Genomic DNA, 15,852 nt, shown 5'->3' with positions numbered 1-15,852 from the left:
AATTTTAGTCGTTTTCAACACAAAAAAAGAAAACATAAAAGGAGGGCCAACGGCACGCGGTGTTCCCAAGCGGTCACCCATCCAAGTACTGACCGCGCCCAATGTTGCTTAACTTCGGTGATCGGACGAGAACCGGTGCATTCAACATGGTATGGTCGTTGGCGTGATGCGTTTCATTTTCCTAGCACTTATTCGAGTAAAATCATTTATAATTTATTTATAAAAATAAAATAAAAAATAGACAAAAAAGGAGGGCCAACGGCACGCGGTGTTCCCAAGCGGTCACCCATCCAAGTACTGACCGCGCCCAATGTTGCTTAACTTCGGTGATCGGACGAGAACCGGTGCATTCAACATGGTATGGTCGTTGGCGAGATGCCTTCCATTTTCCTAGCACTTATTGAGTAAATTTATTTATAATTTAGTTTTTACGATAAAAAAAGACAAAAAGGGGGGGGGGCCAACGGCACGCGGTGTTCCCAAGCGGTCACCCATCCAAGTACTGACCGCGCCCAATGTTGCTTAACTTCGGTGATCGGACGAGAACCGGTGCATTCAACATGGTATGGTCGTTGGCAAGATGCCTTTCATTTTCCTTGCACTTATATATAATTTATAGTTTTAATTACACGAAGGCAAGGTGACCAGTCCTGGGCTTCAGCTGCTAGTCTAGGGTGATAATAAATAAATATTAAAGTTAAATAATCATACATGTTTATATTGCCTCTCACCTTGGGAATCGAACCCGGAACCTCCCGCACTTATCCTTTACAATGTGGAGGTGGACCAAATTTATTTCTACTAAGAGCATTGTAAGATATTGAACGGTACGACTAAAGTAGATGATGAAATGAAAAATTTATTCCATACTCGAGTATTGGTGCCTAGTGTTGTAGGTGCTAATTGGTAGGAAACCTCTATGAGTCACTTGGATGTAAGCAAATTGCAATTCCAAGTAATCAAAATCAGTAATCAATGCGTGTAGGCAATCGTATGCGAGGTGTGATGAGAATATAAAAAAAGTGTACTAATACCAGAGAGTCATCAATAGCCCTTTATCGATTTGTTGTATTCGATAATTTGTAAGTTAAATGCAACTAATGACGACTGTTTAAGGGAGAAAAAAATATTTGTAACGTAAGATTTTTGGGAATTATATTTGTATTCAGCGTGAACATAATTATAATATGTATTTATGTTGACATGAACTCATTGTTTACTTAATGCTTCTAAGATCTTCCAATCGCTCGGTAAACAATATTTTTCCCACTTTTTATAACAAATATAATAATATACATCAATTTTTAATTACAACCCTCATCCGCACCCGATGGTGCATAGGGCACTGCATCATATTAACGCAGTGATATCTTCATCGTTAACACATGAAGGAAAGGTGATCAGCCCACCGCTGCAGGTTGTTTGTACATGAAGGAAAGGCGATCAGCCCTCCGCTTCAGGTACCAGTCCAGGGTGATATTGAACAAATATTAACTAACTAACCATCACGCCGCTTCCTCGCAGGGGTAGGCAGAGAGAATAGAACGCCACACCACTCTGTCTTTGCAAACATTCTTCGCCTCTTCCACGTTCATGCATCTCCTCATACACACGAAATATTATCATAATAAATATTAGAGTGAAAAATACATTTATTTATTTGACCCCACCCTGAGATTAGAACCCGGGATCTCCAGTATGGTAGCCAAGCGTGCTTGCTGACTATTAAAAGGTATGAAAAATCTTATGACGAAATGTTTGAAGAAATGTTTTAATGAACATGTCTTCTTCTTCATTCTGTGCCACTTGTAAACGAAGATCAGCGATCATCATGGCTATCTTGAATTTTGATGCTGCAGCTCGGAACAGAGATTTGGTGCTTCTTGTCGTAGGTTTTTCAGCCATGATGTCCTTCGGCGTCCTTGAGCTCTTCGCCCCTCAGTCTTTCCTCAATTAATGAACATGTCTTAGGAAAAATACTTCCTATGGCGGGATTTAACATTTATCATACAGGTATCTTCCATATTTTTTTGTATATTTTCGTTTTAAACCTAGACCATGGAACTTGTTTTAATATACCTTATTTATTGTTTCGGCATTAACTTTGTGGTAAGACATGTTACAATGATTAAAGAAAACACTTCGTTTTTTACCACTTGAGTTTTATTATAGACTACATGTTTCAGAAGTTAAACTTCCATCAATCAGGTCTGTATAAGTTATTATACAGACCTGAATGATGGAAGTTTAACTTCTGAAACATGTATTCTATAATAAAACTCAAGTGGTAAAAAACAAGTGTTTTCTTTAATCATTTTAATAAACCTTAGTATGGGACTATCGTACCTGATATTTTACCAAAAAACGTTTACTAAAGCATTTAAAAACAAGTGGAACATATTTTTTGAGAACTCTATATAATAAAATCACTCGCAAACCAGTGGAGGCTTCAATAAAAACTTTATATAAAATACGAACGTAAAATATCAGGAAACAACCAAGATACATGCTAGTTCGGCTGTCCAAACTTAAGTAAGGTAACTCACATTAAGGAACATTTTTTTGTAAAGCGTTTTTTTTGCATTTTTAGACCAAGTAGATTCTAGTTAGTCCAAAAATGCAAAAAAACGTTTTTTAAAAAAAATGTCCCTTACTATGTTTTAAGTTTGGACAGCCGAGTTGTCACTACATACATTCTTTACATGTGTTGCATCGGTGGTCCCCACATCTGTCGTAAATTTTACGAACTTATTTTGAGAAAATGGTTTATTGGAACAAATGCGTACATTACCAAGCAGTCAGTTTGCGAAATGTCAGTCAATTATCTATTTTTAACGCTACATTAAATAACAGCGATTAATAATAACTGCTGTGAATAATTCATTCTCTCGGCCATTGATAATATTTCGTTCTAGTTTATTGACTGCGATATTTCGGTACAAAGGTGTATAAAGGTACATACACATATATGTTATGTGCTATTATTTATATACATAACTTAGACAAGACGAGCGTAATTAACCTCGATTCCTTACTGGTACACATAATATATAATAATATACATACTATCTTTACTATTTATGAAATTAATACTAATTCTGTAGAAAGTGAAATGTTTGATTAATTGATACGATTTATCATAAAAATATTCTAATATAACTCCAAAATTCAGTTCTTAGACCTTAATACCAAACAGATGGTCAATATAAAAAAAAACATATGTATTTATGAACCAATTTTGAAACATTGTTCTTGAATCACTAAAATTTCACTAGAGACATCTATTGGTGAGATGAAAAGAATATTATATGTAATTGGAAGAGATTTGTGTATTCGCATTATTGTGTCCATAAGTTATATTAGATAATTTAATAATTAATAATGTCACAATGTCAGTACGCGACTGGCAGCGTGAGAGGGCAGACGTGTTATCCGCACACTTTAAAAAAAAATTAGAGGAATATAATTTTTTACTCCTTAACTTTTAATAACTCTTTTTTTTGCTCTTTTGAGATTGCTCTAGCTAATGTTTTTTCATCAGGTTGAAATCAAGCCATAGTTTTTTTTAATGATTTTTTTAAATTTTTTTTAAGAATAGTATACACTACAAACTATTGACAATAGTAACATAAATTATTTTCAAACATCTTTTAAAAAAAATCTATTGAGGTCAAATCGGTGTCCGTCTTTATTTTTCGTATAGCATTTGAAAAGCGCGATGGTTTTTTTTAAATAAAACAGGTTTTGGCTTTAAGTAGAATGGATATTTTGTCTCTTTCTTGATTAAAAATAAAACACTTTAAAAGAAAGTTCAACTATCTTTTCTCCTGAATGAATCATACACATTAGCAGTGTACTGCAACTGACAATTGCTGGAACAAATACCAGTCCAGGCGAATTAAACATCAAGTTAAGGTTAAGTTAACACTGCGTTGAGCTTATGCAACGCCTTGTGTATCATCTACTCTACTACTAGTACTACTACTTCTACTGCTACTACCACCATCACGACGTTTCGTGGGTTAGGCAGAAAGGATGGAACGCCACACTCTTCTGTCCTGACATACAATCCTCGCCTCCATATACATTGTGTATCATTGGGATCATTATTCCAATGGAATAAAAACGATACATGTAAATACTTGTTTTTCAGTATACCTTATCATCAAGAAATACACATTGTTTATCTGTTTACAAACAAATACATAAATACGAAAATAAATACTCGTAAAAGTATTGTAAACTGTACGTTTTTTATTATCTGATTCGGAAATCACCTTTTTTATATATAAATATACACATTTATTAAAATATTAAAATTCCTAAAAGTCCCTAGTGTATTATCTCCCTTATTTTTTAAACCCCCTAAAATGTCCTAGATGGTATCTAGAATCAAAATATTGTTGAGTAAAACGAAATATGTGTTACAATATATGTATATATATATATATATATATATATATATATATATATATATAATATATATATATATATATATAATATATATATATATATATATATATATATATATATATATATATATATATATATATATATATATTTATATAAATATAAATATATATATATATATATATATATATATATATATATATATATATATATATATATATGTATATATATATAAATACATATATATATATATATATACATATGTATATATATATATATATATATATTTATATATATATATATATATATATATATATATATATATATATATATATATATATATATATATATATATATATATATATATATATATATATATATATATATATATATATATATATATATATATATATATATATATATATATATATATATATATATATGTATATATATATAAATACATATATATATATATATATATATATATATATATATATATATATATATATATATTATATATATATATATATATATATATATATATATATATATATATATATATATATATATATATATATATATATATATATATATATATATATATATATATATATATATATATATATATATATATATATATATATATATATATATATATATATATATATATATATATATATAAATAAAATAATAGATGAATTTGACTAAAAAATAGTCTTCATTAATATTAAAAAATTAATCTTCAGGAAGAACCTGTTTGTTTCGAAGCCAGTCGATATTATAATTATTACTACTACTACTACTACCATCACGCCGTTTCCTCGTATATGTAGGCAGAGAGGATGTAATGCCACATTCTTCAGTCCTGACATACACTCCTCGCTTCCTTCACATCCATAAATGCCCTCCGATTATGCAGACTTTTAACTCTCGATATTATAATAACGTTAAAATAAGATGCATAGTTATTTTTAACAAAGTTAATTTTTAAAGAGTATTGTCTCTCAGTGTTATGAAATAATTACTAAATGATTGTGTATTATGAGAGAGTATTTAAATAAATTGGAACAATTTGCAAGTGAGATGAAATTTGAATGAATTTTATAAATACAATATAATATAATTATATTAAAACAATACCGTGAGCGCCCTGCTAGTCTGATTCCCATGGCTCTAGACAGTATTAGTAATAAATAACGAAACTACTGGCGGATGTTCTAGGTGGGTACCGTTGCCAAAACCGGACCGCGACACCATCCAACAAGTAGTTTCATATAAAAATATTGCCCTACTTAGGAAAAATATCGTACAGATTCGTAAACACATTTATACAGCATGTTCCAACAACAGAAGATCAATAAAAGATCGCCTGCAATAACTACTATATTTATTTAACCATATTCGACATAACCACGTTTTTAGTACTTTCCAGAGTAAACTGTTGATTTTACTACGAATATCTTCGTTTTGGCTAAACTAATTGATCGTCGTATTAAAAAAGTAGGTACATGAAAATAGCATTTATAATATAAATTAATATATTATTGTTATTTCCCGTTTCCCCGCAAGGGTAGGCACAGAGAATAGAACGCCACGCCAATCTATCGTGCAAACAATCTTTCCACTTTCAAGTATTTGAAATAGTTGATCGTAATAAGTTTTCGACGGTCTTCCTCAGCTTCTATTACCATCAAAATTCACCTCAAATATTAGTTTTACTATTCTTATTACTATTGTATTTTTCTGTTGCTTTATTTTAAATATTGCTTCATTTTTTCAAACAGCAAGCACGTATATTGTATTTGACTTCTTCGACGGATTTTAAGGTATACAGGTAGGTACTAGATGTGAAATATTGGTAAACGGAGAGATTTTGGAACAGGTAGATGATTTCGTGTATTTGGGTAGTATGTTTTCTAGGGATGGAAAGATTGATAAAGATATAGAAAGGAGAGTGAATGCTGGGAACAAAGTGAACGGTGCACTGAAATCAGTTATGGCAAATAAAAACTTATCAGCGGAAGCTAAACTGGCAGTGCACAACGGAGTCCTGGTTCCAACTCTAATGTATGGAAGTGAAACATGGAGTTGGCAAAAGAAGGATGAAAGTAGACTGAATGCAGTCGAAATGCGATCTCTCAGAAGAATGTGCGACAAAACGATGTATGATAGATGTGCGAATAGTGAAATAAGGAAGGAATGCAAAGCTGAGATAAGCATTATCGATAAATTAAGAAAGGTGTGTTGAGATGGTTTGCAAGGACAGAGTGGTGTGGCGCTCTATTCTCTCTGCCTACCCCTGCGGGGAAGCGGCGTGATGGTTAGTTAGTTAGTTAGTTAGTTAGGTACTTACGAACACCTAAAATAATAAAGGTTTTTACATTTGAATGTCGTTACACGCTTCAATCTAACTTTTTATTCATTAAATTTCATCAAATTTTTGTAATTGAATTCGCGTGAAAGTTCTAATTGGTTAAATTAAATTTGAAAAATTCATCCGACTTTGATAATTACAATTCCTTGAATTTTCACCCTGTTTTGGGTTTGGCTTTATTGTATAATATAATATCATTCGAGGAAAAAAATAGGCAGATTAAACCATCACCTTCTCTTATAATTACCATTCAATTACCGACGCTCGACTTTTGTGTCAAAAACTTGTAGCGAATACAGTCACCTCTGATATCGCTCACTCCTTTCAAGAACGTCATAAATCAAAAATCGTCAATTTTCAGTCATGCATGTTTTCGGAATGCCCAGAAAATGTACTATATCCCAGCGAAAGAGGCATATTTTTAACTTAATATTTACCCGCTACAGGACAGAAAGTGTTATTTTTGCATTTTGAATAAAAGGTATTGTTAAATTATTTTTTTGAATATACTTTATATTTTTCAAATGGAGAAAAAACCTTCAGGTTAAACCTAAAATGATCTGTTGCACAGTAAAAAGTTCAAAAAGTGGCTTGATATTAAGTTTGAAAACATTGTTTTATATTTTTAAACTTGGAAAACATTCTCCTGAAAAATCAAGTTTTTTTATTTATGACGTTCTTGAAAGGAGTGAGCGATATGTTTGACGAGATTTACAATAATAATTTATATAATAAATCACTTAAACCAGCCTATGACGGTCGTAAGCCCCGTAAATGCCCAGACTTCCATATTCTTCTTCATCTTTGATGGGATGTCAAAAAATAATATTTATATAATATATTTGGAAATCTCGTTAAACATAACGAAGGTAAATTTGCTTTCTGTTGGGTAATATGAGATTTTCACATAATTACGTCACTTTACGCATGGTTAGATCATTATTTGATGGTAGTATATGTTATCTGTAATAATGGAGTACGCCGCCTCCGTAGTGTAATGGTCAGCATGCTCGGCAACCGCACTGGAGGTCCGAGTTTCGATACCCAAGGGGGGGGGGGGTTAAATAATTATAAGTATTTTGTTCACTCTAATATTACCCTGGACTGGTACCTGAAGCAGAAGGCTATTCACCTTTCCTTTGTGTGTTAGCGATCAAGATAACACTGTGTTTTTATGATATAGTGCCCTATGCACCATCGGGCGGGATGAGGGTTTGAAGTAATAATGGTGGTTTTATTTCTCTGTTTATTTTACATATATTATATTACATTTATTTACTATTTTTATTAGTTTTCACCCATTATTTAAATGATAACAAATAATTCACGATGATTTTATTAAAAATATATTATTTGCTTCTTTTGTATTGTTTTTAAAAGAAAAAAATTGAGATAAGTTCGTAATTTGATACCCCCTATGTTGTAAAATATTTAAAAGAAAAATTAAAGAAACCGACAGAAAAAATCGGATATTTACTATTTTTAAAATCGGTTTTTTAAACTTGTAAATTATTTCTATTATGTTGAATGTACGGAGTTTATTTAATAAATAAGATAGGTCCAGAGAGCTGCCAATAGCACGCTCAGATTTTGAGTTGGGGTCTAATGAAAAAATGTATTATTAAAGGATTATGTCAATCCCATCCCAGAGAGCCTCCATTTCAGCTAAATAAGTACTAAGGGATGATTTAATTACGTAATAAATAAACGTTAGACGGAAAATTGAGTCTTTTTCAGACTTTTACATGTCAACTCTATATAATGGGGTTATTACATAATTCGATCCATTAAAAAATAATATTCTTATCTTTTCTGTGCCATTTACGTTTTTTTAAGCGTGATTAAGATGTCCGCCTCCGTAGTGTAATGGTCAGCACACTTGGCTACCGTTCTGAAGGTTCCGGGTTCGATTCCCAGGGGGGGGGGGTCAAATAAACATAAGTCATTTTTGCAAACTAATATTTAGTAAATATTAATCAAGATAACACTGCGTTTATATGATGCAGTGCCTTATGCACCATTGGGGTGCGGATAAAGGTTTGAAGATTTGAGATTCAACATGAATATCAAAAACTTAAAATAATCGTAAAAATGTCAGAAATAATTTCATTTTATTTTCTGAATATTTCGATGAGTAATGTATATATATATATATATATATATATATATATATATATATATATATATATATATATATATATATATATATATATATATATATATATATATATATATATATATATATATATATATATATATATATATATTGCAAGTTCGTAAAAAAAACGATGTAAGAATTCTAAATAATTCACATTATTGTATTATATTTAAGTGATTTTAAGAAGAAAATGGATCGCAACAATGTTCTCCTAATTGAATTAAATCACATAAAAATGTTAGTGTCTATTCCAGGGCTGCATTATGTTTGAAAGTTAAGGTTTTAAATACGCAGTGCCGAAATTATTATTTTCGATTGTAGGGGATAGAAATATCTGATGAGCTTGATTTTTCATTTACGTATACGGAAACGTCAACCGCTGGCTTACCAACGTAAACATACTTTCATCGTTTCTTCAGTTCGTTAAATATTCAATCTTCATTGTTAAATATTCTTATATATTGAATTACGTTATAAAAAATATATAGAATAAATAAGCACTCAGTGTAAAAAAATAATTGAAAAAGACACATATATTTTTGAACCCTTAAATCGATAATTTTTTTAACAATAAAACCATAAACAAGATTTTTTATGTGTTTTTTAAACCTATTGTTTAAAATGGTTTATTTATGTGTTTTGGGAGAATCGTGGTTTGTTTCTCCAATTCGTATAAGTCAAATCTCTTAATATCGGTTCCATGAATATTTTTATGTTATCGGAATCAATAGTATTTATTTCCCATGTAAATATAAAACAAATATAAGTGCGTAAGTGACATGCTGTGAGTTTTATCAATGTTGTATGTGTAAATATGTCCTTACCTAGAATCTGTAACTTTGTGACGTCGCATTATTGGTTTTATTTTATTGAATTACCACCAATCAGGGATCAGCCCACTCGGTCCCCGCTGTTGTACGATTGACGGCATTTTCCAGGAATATAGGACAACTAATAAACTAGATTGTCAGATTTACATTGACATTAAGCAAACCGAGAGGGCGCCATACACTCATTTTTCTTGGTATAACTGGATAGTGTTATCTCTTTACCTTCTACACCCAAAATGACTAAAATGTATAATACAATATATATCGTAGGTATGTTGGCAAAAAACTTTAACTCTTAAATTTCTGTTCGAATAATCCCTGTTGTTTAAAGCTTTTAGCCTGAATAAAATACCCGATATTAAAATTAAACTTAAATTTAATTTTTAAACCAAATAAATATGACATTTCTAACTAGTGTATTTTGTCAGAGTAAAGAACGTTGAAAACTTTATGATACTGCATTGTTTTCGAGTTGACGATTTTTCCAGTATTTATATATATATATATATATATATATATATATATATATATATATATATATATATATATATATATATATATATATATATATATATATATATATATATATATATATATATATATATATATATATATATATATATATATATATATATATATATATATATATATATATATATATATATATATATATATATATATATATATATATATATATATATATATATATATATATATATATATATATATATATATATATATATATATATATATATATATATATAAATAAATATATATATATATATATATATATATATATATATATATATATATATATATATATATATATATATATATATATATATATATATATATATATATATATATATATATATATATATATATATATATATATATATTATATATATATATATTCCCACAATTTACACCATAAAAACATAGGATAGGCAAATGAAAATCTTATGTAGAACAAATATTGTTTTAATTTATTCGGCAGTCACATTGCAGTAATATCTATTAATTTTAAATTTAAGTTTTACTTGGTAAATACCTCTTATCCTTAAAATCTATCATGACACGTGTTTCGATGCATTATGCATTATACGGTGTTTAAAAATGACGTGGAATGCATCGAAACACGCGTCACAGTATATTGAAGAAACAGTGGTTTTTACCAAATTAAACTTAAATTAAAAATTAAATATTGTACAATCAAAGCACTGCGTCGGTTAAAATTTAAGATTCTTATTTTTATACTGGTTTATAATTCAAATTATTTGTAACCAGTAACTAATTTGGAATTAAAAAATCACGGTGGACATCGTTTACAAAGCAAACAAAAATCATAAATGTTTGTTGAAAAAATAATATTTTTTTATTGAGAAATGAAAAGACAACACACATTAGTTTACTTATCTTTTAATTATATTAAAAGTTGTCATTATTGCTCTAAAGTAGGCTATTGCAGTTGTAGTCTCACCAAAAGGTGAGAAATATTTATTTTCATAAATATTTTGGCATCTCATCAAAGATGAAGAGGAAATGAAAGTCTGGGCATTTACGGGGATGACGACCGTCATAGGCTGGTTTAAGTGATCACTATACAAACGTGTAACATTCACCAATTTTACCCATTATTGACAACCACACTTCTCAAATTCTTGGAAGTTCTATATATATGAACCAATTTAGAAACCTTGTTCTTGAATCACTAGAATTTCACTAGAGACATCTATTGAATTTGAGTAGTGTGGTTGTCAATAATGGGTAGAATTGGTGAATGTTACACGTGTGTAAAGTGATCACTTAAACCAGCCTATGACGGTCGTCAGCCCCATAAATACCCAGACTTCCATATTCTTCTCCATCTTTGATGAGATGTCAAAAAATAACATGAAAATAACTCCTGTAATCGGAGATAATCCAGATTTTGTGAACAAGTATTTGGACACACTCAAAATGTTGTAAAATGATTTATTTCTTGAAATTTATTATAACTATTGTGCAAATTTTCATACATATAATAATAATAATGATAAATCCCTTACCGCACCCCAATGGTGCATAGGGCCCTGCTTCATATAAACGCAGTGTTATCTCGATCGATTACACATGAAGGAAATGTGATCAGCCCTCCACTTCAGGTACCAGTCCAGTGTAATATTGAATAAATATTAGAGTGAAAAAATCACTTATATTTATTGACCCCCTGGGAATCGAACCCGGGACCTCCAGAACGGTAGGCGAGCATGCTGACCATTACACTACGGAGGCGGACAAGTACATATACATAGTAATTACTTGTTACCTACCTGCCTAGTGAGGTGAATTGTTGATCCAACGAGGTATTGATTTCCCAGGAATGTCTATAAAGCGAGATTACTATGGACGATTCCGGCCATTGTTATGCGGGCTATAAGCAATGCTAATGTTGGTATGCAACTGCAATTGCAACATTATAAGACAGACTAACGTTTCATCACACAATGAAAATATATAGCGTAAAATCATCCTGAAAAACCAGCTATAACTAACTAACCATCACGATGTTTCCCCACAGAAAAGAACACAGAAAAAAGAGGAAAGAACGCCACACCAATCTGTCTTCGCATACAATCTTCGCCTCTTCCACATTCATGCATATTATTTACATACACGCCGATTATTCCGACTACTGACCTAATCACTTTCAAGTATTTGGAAGTTTTCTTCGGTCTCGGCTAAATAAAATTATGCAGTACCATAAAAATATAAAACATTGGATTGAAATGTGTTATAGGAATACCCATAGCAAATTCTTCCATGAAATACAAATAAGTCTTTTAAGTAATGGGTATAAGATTGAAATAAGAAGAAATTAAAAAAAAAATAGGTGATAGTTTACAGGAGAATTACAACATTAATAAAATGTATGTCGAAGATTTTCTAGTAACGTCTTAGTATTATATTTTTCAGAAAGGAAAGCTTTAATGTTTATTTATTTATTTATTATTTGACCCCTTTCTTCATTCATAAGGTGCTTAGGGAACCGTGCTCAGTGTTTTGTCCTGGGTTTTAGATACTTAGATACAGTAGTGGTATATATTTTTTGAGATACGTGTGACACAAGTGAAGGAGGGCTAGGCGAAGGACATTACTGCAATATGGGAAAGGAAACAGAAGGAATAGAAGGTAAGAAAAGGAGATTAGATGCAATGGCGTGGACACACCGGGTTGCATATCTGTACTGGTAAAATATTGTCTAATATACAAGCTAATGGGAATTTGTATGAGACGATCCTTAAGAATAAAGTATGAAAAATAAGAGAACATTTATATCTCAGTTTTAATATTTTTTTATGATTTTCTGAATCTTACTATATATTTTTTTCAACTAAAACTCAAATTCAAATTTGCACGAAGATTGTATTACATAATCATTTTAAAATAAATTCAAAGTCTAATTTAAAATGGGAAATGTAGTGTATTTTTTACGGGAGTTATTATTTCAAATGAACTCAACCTTCATCACTTTAATTTATTATAAAGCCACAAACATGTACCTTTCATTATTTTTGAGAGCTACAAAATAAACATGAACCCAATTAATTTCCTCTATTAAATATCAAATGTCAACAGGGAAGAAAAATAAAAGCTCGGTACAGTAAACCGAACACGTTCAAACACGTTCCGAATTACTAACTCAAATATAACAATATTGCCTGGACTTGTAGAGACAAGTACTTTCAACTTGCAATAATCCTGAAACATCCTGAATTTTACTTTGAACGCTTAGTAAAAAAGTGCGACCAACGTTGTGTACAGGATATCCAATCCGAGTAATCTTCGATCTTTTTTTACAGGATGTTGAGATTTAGTAGGTGATTTGTTTGGTCCAGACAGGCGTTGACTCACGGATAATCGTGCGGTTAATGCCCTATAACTGGTTCGGTTCCTGCTTCATTCAAACACGTAATAAATTAAGCTATTTGCATGATTTTGCATATTTTTTTCAAAACTTTACTTGTAATGCTTACATATCACTCACTCCTTTCAAGAACGTCATAAATAAAAAAATCGTAAATTTTCAGTTGTACATATTTGCGGAATGCCCAGAAAATGTACTATATCCCAGCAAAAGAGGCATATTTTAAACATAATATTTACCCGCTGCAGGGCAGAAAGTGCTGATTTTGCATTTTGAAGAAAAGGTATTGTTGAATTATTTTTTTAAATATACTAAATAATTTTCAAATGGAGAAAAAACCCTCATGTTTTTCCTAAAAAGATCTGTTGCACAGTTAAAAGTTCAATAAGTGGCTTGATATTTATTTTTAATACATTGTATCATATTTTTAAACTTTAAAAACGTTCTCCTGAAAAATCAAGTTTTTTGATTTATGACGTTCTTGAAAGGAGTGAGCGATATGTAATAAATTTTGAATGTCCACCTATTAACAAAAGTTAATTATCATCATTTCTCTCCCTATAAGCTTCCATTTCGCTGCAGTGGTAATGTGATTTTACTTTTGAATAACCTTAGGTGATTAGTGATTAGTGTTACCTCAGTTCCTATTTGATGTATTATTGAAATCTCAATGACACAAAGAATTTTCACTGTCACTGTTAAGATTACGAGCATACTCGTTATCCTACTAGTAACCCTTAAAGGATTTTTTCGTATTAAATATTAAAATCAAACACTGATTTTTTAAGTCTACTAAATTGTGTTTTATTGTTAAAAAACAGTTTTAAACATAAATTTGTGACAATTGTTTCGCCTTGTTATGGCATAAATATAAATGGCAACTAATAAAAAGGCGAAAAATTGTCACAAATTTTATTTTTATGTGTTTTTAACAATAAAATACAACTTAGTAGACTCGAAATATCAGTGTTTGATTTTAACATTAAATATAAAACTTTAAAATGGAGTTCTACAAATTAAACGCTAAAGCTATTAATAATTAAAGGAGTTGTTCATTTTATTACAATTTTAGTGCGACAGGGCTTTGAGAGTAAGCAGGCTTTGAGCAATATAAAAGAGTTTTGACTCTAATACCTCTATCTACCATATATTCTATATAATATTGCACTGAAATGAAAATTGAAGTGCAGTACTGATCACCTTTTCATTTATTTAATCAAGTTAACATCGCTTACACGTGTCGATCTGATGGAGTGCCATATGTACGAGTGAGTGCGGATAACTTGAAAGATTTTTTAGAGAACTGTTATAAATTTGTACATCGTTGGGATATGAGTTACAATTATCTGAAGTTTCATAACGACCTATTTTTTGGGTGCTGCTTTTAAGAACTTCAACAGATAATAATAATATTTCTATTCTGAGATGTTTAAAAATAAATAAGGGACTCATACCACATCGCTATAAAAATATTTGATTGTCAATCGTGCTGTATTTTATGTAAATAATACCCTTAACTATTTCGGGAAATTGTGCGCGTCATAACGGCTTCGCTTTTACGGACAGGCCTTATTTGGTGTATTTATACAATAAAAATAGACGTTGGTAGCAAACTGATGTAATGAAACTGACGAATAGAAAATCAGAGATATAACATTACATTCACACGTTTTGGTTTGGGATTTTGTATTTTTTTTTGGATGTTCAAAGATATTCGAAAAAATTTAGTAATAAGATCGAATAAAAAAGTTTTGTCAATCCGCTAATAGAAAGTTTTTTTGTAAGTGCCATAAATGCCTTTAAAAGTATTGAAAAAAAGCATTTCTCTAGTTTGATTATAAATTTTGATGTCTAAATTGTTTCATTGTAAAAAACGTTCGCTCAATTATAAATTTAATTTTAAGTTCGCTTAGTTATAAATTTTATTGAGAATAATATTATTTTAAATATGTCCTAATGTTTGCGAGAAAACTAATATTGGTTTTTTCACCCAAAGATTTGTTATTAAAATTAATTAATTAATTATACGAAGACGAAACAACTTATGAAAAAGAATTATGGTAGTCTTAATAAAAAAAAATCATCTATAAGAAGTATGGAGTGCATAACAAAAACAAAATCCAATAAAGAAAATGTATTCTGAAACAACCTCAGCTTGAAAATCCCCATTAAT

At 29.9% G+C, this 15,852-nt stretch overlaps 1 protein-coding gene and 3 non-coding genes across 4 annotated transcripts in view; 1 reads left to right on the top strand and 3 right to left on the bottom strand.

Moving 5' to 3' along the window:
• The window catches only part of LOC148309167 (uncharacterized), a 308,399-nt gene that overhangs the window by 83,499 nt on the left and 209,048 nt on the right, over nt 1-15,852 (top strand). The window lies entirely within an intron of this gene.
• LOC148309170 (5S ribosomal RNA) lies at nt 45-163 on the bottom strand. The gene has a single exon (XR_015837591.1). It is a non-coding gene; the product is annotated as a 5S ribosomal RNA (ribosomal RNA).
• On the bottom strand, nt 254-372 carry LOC148309169 (5S ribosomal RNA). Its single transcript, XR_015837590.1, has one exon. It is a non-coding gene; the product is annotated as a 5S ribosomal RNA (ribosomal RNA).
• LOC148309168 (5S ribosomal RNA) lies at nt 459-577 on the bottom strand. The gene has a single exon (XR_015837583.1). It is a non-coding gene; the product is annotated as a 5S ribosomal RNA (ribosomal RNA).

The sequence above is a fragment of the Brachycentrus maculatus genome, unplaced genomic scaffold (genome assembly GCF_059751285.1).
Source record: "Brachycentrus maculatus isolate JH-2025_06_01 unplaced genomic scaffold, ASM5975128v1 h1tg000138l, whole genome shotgun sequence".
NCBI classification, from domain to species: domain Eukaryota; kingdom Metazoa; phylum Arthropoda; class Insecta; order Trichoptera; family Brachycentridae; genus Brachycentrus; species Brachycentrus maculatus.
Note: the sequence above shows the minus strand (reverse complement) of the source record. Positions and strands in the feature narration are given on the sequence as shown.